The following is a 9,649-nucleotide window of genomic DNA, read 5'->3' on the forward strand; positions in this document are numbered from 1 at the left end:
CATTAAACATTTATTAATCTGTTTTTGACTGGTTTGAGTTTCCCAGTACCAGCTTAAGCAATCAGGCAGCAAGTTTCCATTGCAATTGTGATAGAGCAAATCAGACACCCAAACATTTTGAAATGTTTCCATCTGAAACATTCAGAACTGTCAGAAGTAGAGAAATAAATACTATTTGCAAATTATACTGATATAAATGTCTTTGGTGATCATCACCAATTTTAGGTCTGCTACAGAGGGCAGATACTTAAAAATGCAACTACTCTTCTCTGTTTTGTGCTAAGTTTAATCCAGATGTGAAGCCATCTGGCTAAGTAGTTTGCATTTTGGAAAGAGTGCATCCATCTGTAAAATACCTCATAAACAACTTTTGAACTGAGTGAACGCAGCAAAGAAACAAAACTGTAGAGTAAGAAACATGTTCTAACGCCTTGATTTCCACCCCTTTCCCTCCACGACATTTCCTGAATGATTATGACCCAATAACTTCCCAAAAACATTTGAATTTTATTTATTTGAGACTTTTCTCAGTAATACACATGCTTCACACATTTGATCCATTATTTCACTTCCAAGAGACCTGGAACTTCAACAAAAGATCTTCAGCTCCATGCACTCTGCACATGTAGGTAATTCCAAAGTTAGATGTAAAATTGAGACCTGACCTGTTTCTCTTGATCCTTGGTTATTAGTAGGGTAGGCTTTTGGGATTTTTTTTGTCTTTCTTACTGCAGCTTTTCTGCTCCTTTTCATGTCTTCATGCTGTGCAATGAAGGAGAACATCTGGCTGTGAGAGAATAGCTAATAGATTAAAAAATACATTGCTTCTCCTTTTTAAAAAACTCATTATGAGTCATTATCTGGGACTTTCAGAAACAAACACCTTGTTGCAGAAAATATTTATGGGGGTGGAGCAAAGGCTTGCAGTTTAATTTTGAACTGAGAACTAGGCTGAGAGCAAAAAATAAAGTCTTAAACCACAGGTAAATAAGGGTTTACAAGAAATTATAAAATAATTAATTATAACAAAAATAACATTAAAATGTAAAATAACATTACCCAGGGTCTTGACATGGGTCAGTCCACAATGAAAAGTCACATTCCTTCTTAATCCACTGCTTTCTATCCCTCTTGGAGAAAAAAGAAAGCTGCTGGTGTTAGGAAGGGGGTTGAGATTAAGGAAGGAAGCTGTTCCTGTTCCCCCTGCCTGATTTCCTTTTTGTTCTCAGGTTCACTCAGCTCTGATTTTGGTCTGCCTTGGATAGTGTGGTATGTGCAATGCTCATGAAGTAAACCATGACACTCTTAATACCCACTGTATTTAACCCTACAAGCCTTTCTCCTGTCCTAGATGATCATTAAATTACATAAAATAAAGCTAATTGTTGCTTATGTCTAGCCAGTGCACCAGATATATAAACAAAACACAAGGAAAAAATATGTTGATTTTGTGAAAAAAGAGCCTAATTCTTTTTTGGTATCATTTTCAAAGGGAGGCTGGAAAAATGTATGTGGCCAAGATGCCAGCTATGTGTTGGGAAAACTGGGATGTGTCTACTTGTTTTCCCCTGAGATCCTGGGCAGTATAGGGGAAATCAGATAGAGCACCCAGACACATTTCAACCTGGGGGTGTAGTCATTCCCTTCCCAGGAACAGGTACCTCAGCAAAAGGGAGGCTACTTCACAGCATGGCAAAGAGCACTGCTAAGGGAGTCTGTAAAGAAGACCAGGCACAGTAACTTCACATTACTGCAGAGCACTCAGTCTGAAAGAGGAAATGAAAATGCAGTCTCACAAGCACTTCCTATATGGATTTTGGTAAAACTCTCACACATTATTTACTATGCCTTAACGAGTTTAGGCTTTGGTTCATCATCAGCCTAACATTGTGGGTTAGACACCCCTCAAGTTTGATAGTGAAGTGGCACAAACTGAAGTCTGTGCTGATAAGAGAGCCCAAAATCTAGCATGAGGCAGGTTCCTGACACTTTGTGTGGGCAGAACTAGAGGCCTTCAGAGGCTGAGTCAAAGCCCTACAGAATACTCAGACTGGAGCATGCCTGACAGAGAAGCCAAAATGAAGGAACATGCTTGAAATGCCACCCTCTCCCTGTGGACTTTCTTGCCTCCCTCCTAATTACAAAGCTCACCTTTTAACTCAACTCAACTCCTGAGCCCCTTCCCATGCCATTGCCTCTTCCCCTTCAGTGACAGGCTAGCCCTATGCTTCAGGTGCCCACAGAGCATCCCTCCAACTACTCCTGTTCTGCAGGATTTGTCCCTAAGCTGCCCAGTTTCTGGGTGAACTTCTGAAATGGGTGGAAGGCACAAAGCAACTCAGGCCAGGGCATGTCTGAGTAGCACAGATCTTCAGACCCAAAACAGAAAACACTGAGTTGTGCAAACAATGATCAGACTTGGGTTTGGCACCAAGATTTGGGTGTGGTCATCTCCATTCATCCAGCCCCTTTTCAAGACTGATGCAGCTCCATACATTAAACCCATACACTTCTGAAGGAAGGCAGGCAGAGATCTCCCCACTTTCTGAGACCACAGCTTTCTGCTACCTCAACTACTGAACTATTCTTTATTAGTTTGATGTTACCCCACTGCATAGAGGTTACTAATTAACTATTTCTTTAGTTCTCTTGAGATCAGGTTGTCAGCAAGATGGACTGTGTGACAAAACTTAACATTGACATAATTAACGTTTTCTTGGAATCTGATACACAGAATCTGGTAGCACAATTCCTCCCGTGATGTCAGCGCAGAACAGGTGGACAATGTACGGGAAATTATTTCCTCCAGAGCAACATGAGAACCTACATCCCGTTTCTTGAAAGCGAAGCATGCTTAGGAACTGCACTGAGGGTTACGTAACTCCGCCGTCTCTCATTCTGAGAGAGCCCAGCATTTGCAGTCACATAATATAATCACAGAATGTTTAAGGGCTGGAATGCACCTTAAAGATCATCCTGTCCCAAGCCCCCAGGCCACGGGCGGAGACACCTCCTACTAGACCAGATTGCTTCAGGTCTTATCCAGCCTGGCTTTGAACAGTGCCAAATGTTGGGGTGTCCAACAGCCTCCCTCCTGTTCCAGTGTCTAAGAACTAATTCAATCTTCTTCCCCCAAATCGGGTACTGTTTCCAAAATACCCATCTGCTCCATTGAAGGAACAAGACTCTGTGTTTGCCTGGTTATGTTTTTTTTTGCTGCCACTCTGGGAAGACATTTGGCACCTTACGGGGCAGAAGTGGGGCTAAGGGTAGACCTCTCCGACTGGCAGAAGCTGCCTCAAAGAGTGTGGTGTGTACAATGCTCAGGAAGTAAACTATACTACTCTTGATATCCACTGTGTTTAATCCTACAAGCCTTTCTTCTGTCCTAGATGATCATTATAAAATAAAGCTAATTGTTGCTTACGTCTAGCACCAGAGACATAAACAACACATAGAAGTGTGCTTGTTTTGTTTTAAAAGAGCCTAATTTAAAATTTACAACTTTTTTCCTTAAATTTCCAAAGGGAGAACGTGCAGAACGTACAAACCCACATCTGTTTCTCTAAACTCTCTGACTTTGGCAGTTTTCTCCCTCCCGGGGGACATTCACACTTCCTTCCCCCACCTGGATCTAATGCGAAACTAACGCCAGTGGCTTTGCTGTAAGCGTGGAGGAGGCTGCAGCGGTTTTCTCTGTGAAACCACCCGCACCTGAGGCGGCCCCGGCCCCGGCCCAGGGCCCGGACTCGCCGAGGCGCTCCCAGCGCGGCTGCCCGGGCCAGCAGCCGCCGCACGGGAACCAGCGCCGAGGTACTCGTAGGCTCCTCCTTTGGCTCTGCCCGGAAGACGCCAGGCTGGGCTGTGCCACAGCAGGGAGGTGGCGGAGGGAGCCTCTTCCCTCAGTAGCGCCGCTGCAGCCGCCCCGGGCCGCCCCTTCCCTGCTGCCTCAGGCCTCGGGCAGCGCCGCAGCTCCGGCAGCTCCCGGCTCCGGGCCCGCCGTGATCGCCCGGCACACGGAGGGAACGGACACTCTGCTCCCTTCTCCCCAGTGCCCAGCCCCTTTGGTGCTGCTGACCCTGCATTCGTCTCATCAGGAAAGAAAACTAACCAGGCCTCTTGCCCCAGCTGTGGGAGAGGCCATTGGGGTTCCCCTTGGGAAACTCAGAAATCTGAAGGCAGACGCTGGTTTTGTTTTGAATGTGCTTTTCCCACTTGCTCCTGCTTCGAAGGAGATAGGGATAGTTACACTGCTCTCTGCTTCACCGGCTAGTTTCTCCTTTCTAGTCCATAAACATGGAGACGTTACCCCAAAAGAAGACTCAGAACAGGAGCCTGACATAGGTGGCCTGACCTGCTCCCAAAGGGAAGCCTCCTGCCAACCAGAGTGCATCGTCCCTGCAATGGAATGTTCTGCCATCTACAGCGTATCAAAGTAGCCACTTCACGTGGCTATCTTGATAAATGCCCAACCTGTCTATATGGCACTGCGAGACAGTAAAAGGAGATAATCCGAAAAGGCAAGAGGGGCACACAGGTGAAGAAGCCTTCTTTTACCCTGATATAGAGGCAGGAATCCAAGGCAATGCCTTGTGAGTTAGCTGATATGGACTAAACACCAACATGTGTTGCTCCCACAGGCCAACTTCACAGGGCTACCATTTCTCCATTTACAGACCAAACTGATTAAATCTGTGGCACTAGCAGAGGATTTCCACTGCTTGCTCTCCTGGCCAGTGTGTATGACTAGCCACAGATGTCTATGAAGGAGAGTACTGTTTCTCAAGATAATACAAAAATAACACTGATCCATGCAGTTGCTTACCAATTAGTGGCAACTAATGAGAAGCCACCCAGCCAGGCCCATGATGCAGAAAATCCAGCAACATCAAGGGGGTCCCTCCCCATCAGGGTTTTTAAGAAGATTGTGCCACCAGCAACATCCACAGTGGCACAAAACTTCACCAAACAGCACATTGCCTTTATGTCAGTCTCCAAACAGACTGATCTGTCCAAGCATCCAACCTACAAAAACTAACCCAGGGTAGCTGATGGAGAAACCTTGACATTATCATCTTCAAACCTGTGTGCAAAAATGAACTTGCCTTGCCCATCTCTAGCACAGAGCAGCAAGCATATTTTGAAAACAAACTCTACCCCACCCATCTGTAAAGAAGAAAAAAAATCACCAAAATAATACTCTAAATGCAGTGTTCTCCCTCTGAGGAAAAAATGAACAGCACGTGATGTGTGATAACATCCTTTAGCACCTGTCATACAAACAACTCCACTCTGGTAGGGGCACAGAAAGAACTGCTGCCACCATCACTCTATGCCGTTGGCAAGGGCACCACCTATTGTCAAGCTACCTCACACATTCCACCAGCAGACACATTTAATTATGCTTCAATAATTTGAGCTGACAAAATGTCTCAAGCAGTTTTCAGTCCTAAAGTTCAAATAATTTTCCTAAGTAAGGGAAGACTACAATATCCTATTATTCTTATTTAAATAGGGAGACAGACTCTCAGAAGTTCCCAGGGTTGTTTTTGAAGAGCAAACTCCCATCTGGAAGCAGAGAGGTGCTCAAGACTACCGCAGCTCTCAGGAAATGAGGGGCATGAATTGAAACAGAAGCTGGTGAGTCAGGATGGACAGTCAGGATGGACAGGCTGGACCTTCAGCCACACTGCCAGAGCAGGGAGTCCTGTGAGTAAGGAGAACACAACCAATGAGACATTTAGCAATGCTGTAGTCTAGTAACTGTGGCTCAGGATCAGCCACGTCACATTTAAACCAGCATCTGCTAAGCTTTCATGTGTTCCCCAAACCTGTTTTCCTTGCTCTCTTGAACAGCTTGAGTTAGGGCTTTGCTGTGGAAATGCACAAGCCTGACTTGTTTCTGCAGTCAACCCAACCTGCAAGGCAACAAAGCCATAGAAATGATTCTGCAGGAGTCATCTTAGGTCACAGGAAGCTGTCCTCAAACTGAGCTAATAAAATAGGCTAGACTCCAGCCAGCACTTTTGTCTCAGGTGTCATTCCACACTTCCAGGACAATACACAGGAGAATACCTGCACCTGACCAGAACAGGGCAGACTTAGGAAAGCCAGGCTTAGTAGCTCTGTATCCACCACAGTACAGCGTTGTGCTCTCTCAGGATCCTGCCTCTCACTGACCCTGACCCTGCTAAATGTAGTCTCTGCAGAACACTTCCCTCCCCCAGACTCCCATTGTTGCAGTGGTCAGACTGTCCCTCCCCCTGACATACACCATTGCTCTCACTCTCCTATGAGTAAACCAGCCTGGAATAGCATCTCTTCAGCTACTTCAGGCCAAAAAAAACCTGAAACCATGACCCTCGTTTTCAGTAATTTGAGCATTCAGCTCGCACTCGCAACACTGAAATTCAGGCCACAAATCTGTTCCTTTTTATGCCTGCAGATGGTTGCTTCATCTCCCTACAGATGGTATCCTGAAGCCAAGCAAGTGGCTTTCATGCAGAACTCCAAGACTACTATCTGAAAAAATTTTATACAAGCTGAAACATAATTTTCCAAGGAAAGACAGAAGGCTATACTTGTGACAAAAATCCTTTATTAAACTAGATTTTGTAAATTCCTTTTCATATTAGAAATTCTAAATCCAAATTACAAAACTATTTCAGTAAAAAACAAAATTATAGTTAAGAACAGCAAAAGTACAACTTTATACAAATAAAAAATTCATTTTAAAATTTTAATTTAAAAATATAAATTTATATCTTCCAATGTACTGGTCCTAACAGCTTTTACAATTGGTAGCTGCAATGCTAGGTGTTTTCACATGCATATTCACATCTAGTCATTTAATCCTCTGAAGAGTTTATTTAGCTGAAATAGCACGGGCAGTTGGGCTTTGTTTGGGTTTTGAGGGGGTTGTACCACATGATATTAAAAGCAAAAGCCAAAGTAATTAAGTATTGTCAAGGTATCCTGAAATATTTTTATAAAGAAATTTTTGCCCTACTACTTTCACAATCAACTGAAATGCTTTTGAAGTCACATTGCTTCAGACAACTTTCTTCATTGCACCTCTGGCCTTTTTTTTAATTCTAAGATCCCTCATTAATGTTAGCATGAGCATTAATTTTGTATATTAAAAAAATTATAATTCTCCAAAATTAAAACCTGGCATAACTATTAAAATGTTTTGTAAAAGAAGACACAAGAAGTCACATATTAAAGGCTACCATTCATCACAGTCACATGCTGTTGAAGAATAGAATATAAAGTGGTACACAAAATAGGTATTTTAACAGTTGCACATTATATTTTAGAGTGCTGGTGGCAATACTGCTATTTTAATTTTAAGATGATACAGAATTTACACAATACCTCAGGATTCTTATTGATATAACTGCAAGAGATATCAGAATGGCTGGAACTTCTAAAACATAACCTATTTTGAAATACCATATTGAAATAATTGTATTTCAAATAATTCATCCTATAATACATTATAAAATCAGTCAGAGAAATACAAGAACTCCAGTGTTGTTTTTCTGGAATACTGGCAAGTAGCTGAAGGCATGGAGATACTTACTGATAAAACTCTACTTATTTTTACTCTGTGCACTGATCTTCTGACCTATTCTGTATCCAGCTCAGCATAGCTTTTAAGCACATGATTGAGATCCTTCAGAGGATCATCCTATTTTTCTGAGTCAGAACTGCAATGCCTCATTTTGAGTTGCTCTGTCATTATTTTCAATAGAGGCAAGATTGGTTCTGCCAGTGTTATGATTTTAAGCCATCATCTCCATCAAAGTTCAGCTGGTAGTCAAACAATGCACGCTAGGTAAATGACCAATCTACACCAGGCAGGGCATTCAGAGGAGGAAGAGAGAAAAATATTCCAAACTGCTCTTGAGCTGTGTATTTCTCTGCTGACTTTGACAGACTGGAGAAAAATTCTTTCAGCACTGGGTAAAGCTGATTTTGCCCTGAATATTTTTCATGTATTTATCCAAATAGGAGTAAGGGATGAAAAAATAATATGAAAGGACACTGAAGCTCTCCAGGAACAGCTCCTTTCTGAAAAATCCTAGCCCACTTCCAAGTGTTTATGCACTTTTAATTCTTTAATCTCTTTTGTCCCCTTAAACTTGCACTTTTAGCATGCAATGGTAATTTTGAAAGAGGAAGCGGCGACTTCAAAAATATTCCTGAACACATTGGCCAGGCATTTTCTGGGGAAGTGAGAGTCATGTAATCATCATCATCCACTTGCTAAGCCAGAAGAAGGCAAAAAGCTGTGTTTCTCATCTCTAGGGTAAAGTTGTCGACTGGATTATGATGAACAGATGGGCAAGACGACAACTTTTTCTGCTTGTCTTTTGAACTAAAATCTAATCTGTCTTTGTCCATGTCGGGAATGGTGTGAATATGCTGAGTGAATCAGGCTGCCTCCCAAAACAACCACAAGTGTTGGCACTTCCTTGTTTACAGGCACATCTCTGTAGGGCTTGGGCACCCAAGCAGCTCAACACACAACAGGCACCGAGGCCAACCAACAGGGACTATACTACAAAGAGTTGTCCCAGAGAGCTGCAACTCCATTATCAACAAAAGCACTAAGGAAAACCTGTTCAGGAACAGAAGGAAGTTCCTTGGTCCAAAACTAAGATTTTGGCTCTGCTGAGACAATTCTAGCATTTGCAACCCTGTACAGCTGATAGTCTGAACTACTGTCTTGAGGCCAAGTGCCTAAATGGCATCTTAGTCCATTTTAAGCACTGTCACAGAGGATGGAGTGTAGACTTCACCACACAGGATATCATGCAGTGTCAGAAACAGTTCTGTTAGTGCTATTTGGGGACAACAGATCTTTTCTATTTCACCCACTGATTCCCAGAGCAGTGCAGAGAGAAGGAAACAGAGAAAGGACACAATTCAGATTAACTAACGACCCAGAAAAAATATAAAACTTATTATGGCAGTCTATTATTATAGAAAGAGTCTCTTTGATTAAGTATTACTCAAGCTATTCTTCCACTTGAAATCACCAGGAAAAGAGTACTGTATCTGTTGAAGCATGACAAACTCATTTTTAAGTCTACCATGCATCGTATTCACTGTGTATGTATTAGAGTAAATACAGATATATTCAGGAAACATCATGTCTTTCAGCCTGTCAGCAACTTATGCAGACACATTTTCAAGTGAAACCTATTTCTGTGGACAGCTTTTCTCACAGAAGTTCTTTGTTTATTAGTACTCATGCATACAAATTGCAGAACTTGCACACACATATGGATTCATATACAAACTCTGTGTGCATGTAGTTCCTGGATAAAATTTACTGCAAAGTGGTTAAAAATTTAAAATTTAAAATTAACCCCTAATCTATGAATATTATTCCTAATACACAACTCACACCTGTTCTGAAAAAGCCTTAAAACAAAAATTCATATGCCTTTTAGGAGGCAAATTCATATGCCTTTCAGGAGGCAAAGATGTAAATAAAAATAACATTACATTCTTGAAGATATTTCTATTTAAAAAGTGTTCTGATTGTTTACTAGAAACACTTGCCTAGTACAGATGTTTATATTTAATTTTTGAAGGGTTTTGTTTGGGGTTTTTTTTTATGTTGTTTTGGTTTTTT

This window comes from Oenanthe melanoleuca, chromosome 4 (assembly GCF_029582105.1).
Source record: "Oenanthe melanoleuca isolate GR-GAL-2019-014 chromosome 4, OMel1.0, whole genome shotgun sequence".
Lineage (NCBI taxonomy): Eukaryota > Metazoa > Chordata > Aves > Passeriformes > Muscicapidae > Oenanthe > Oenanthe melanoleuca.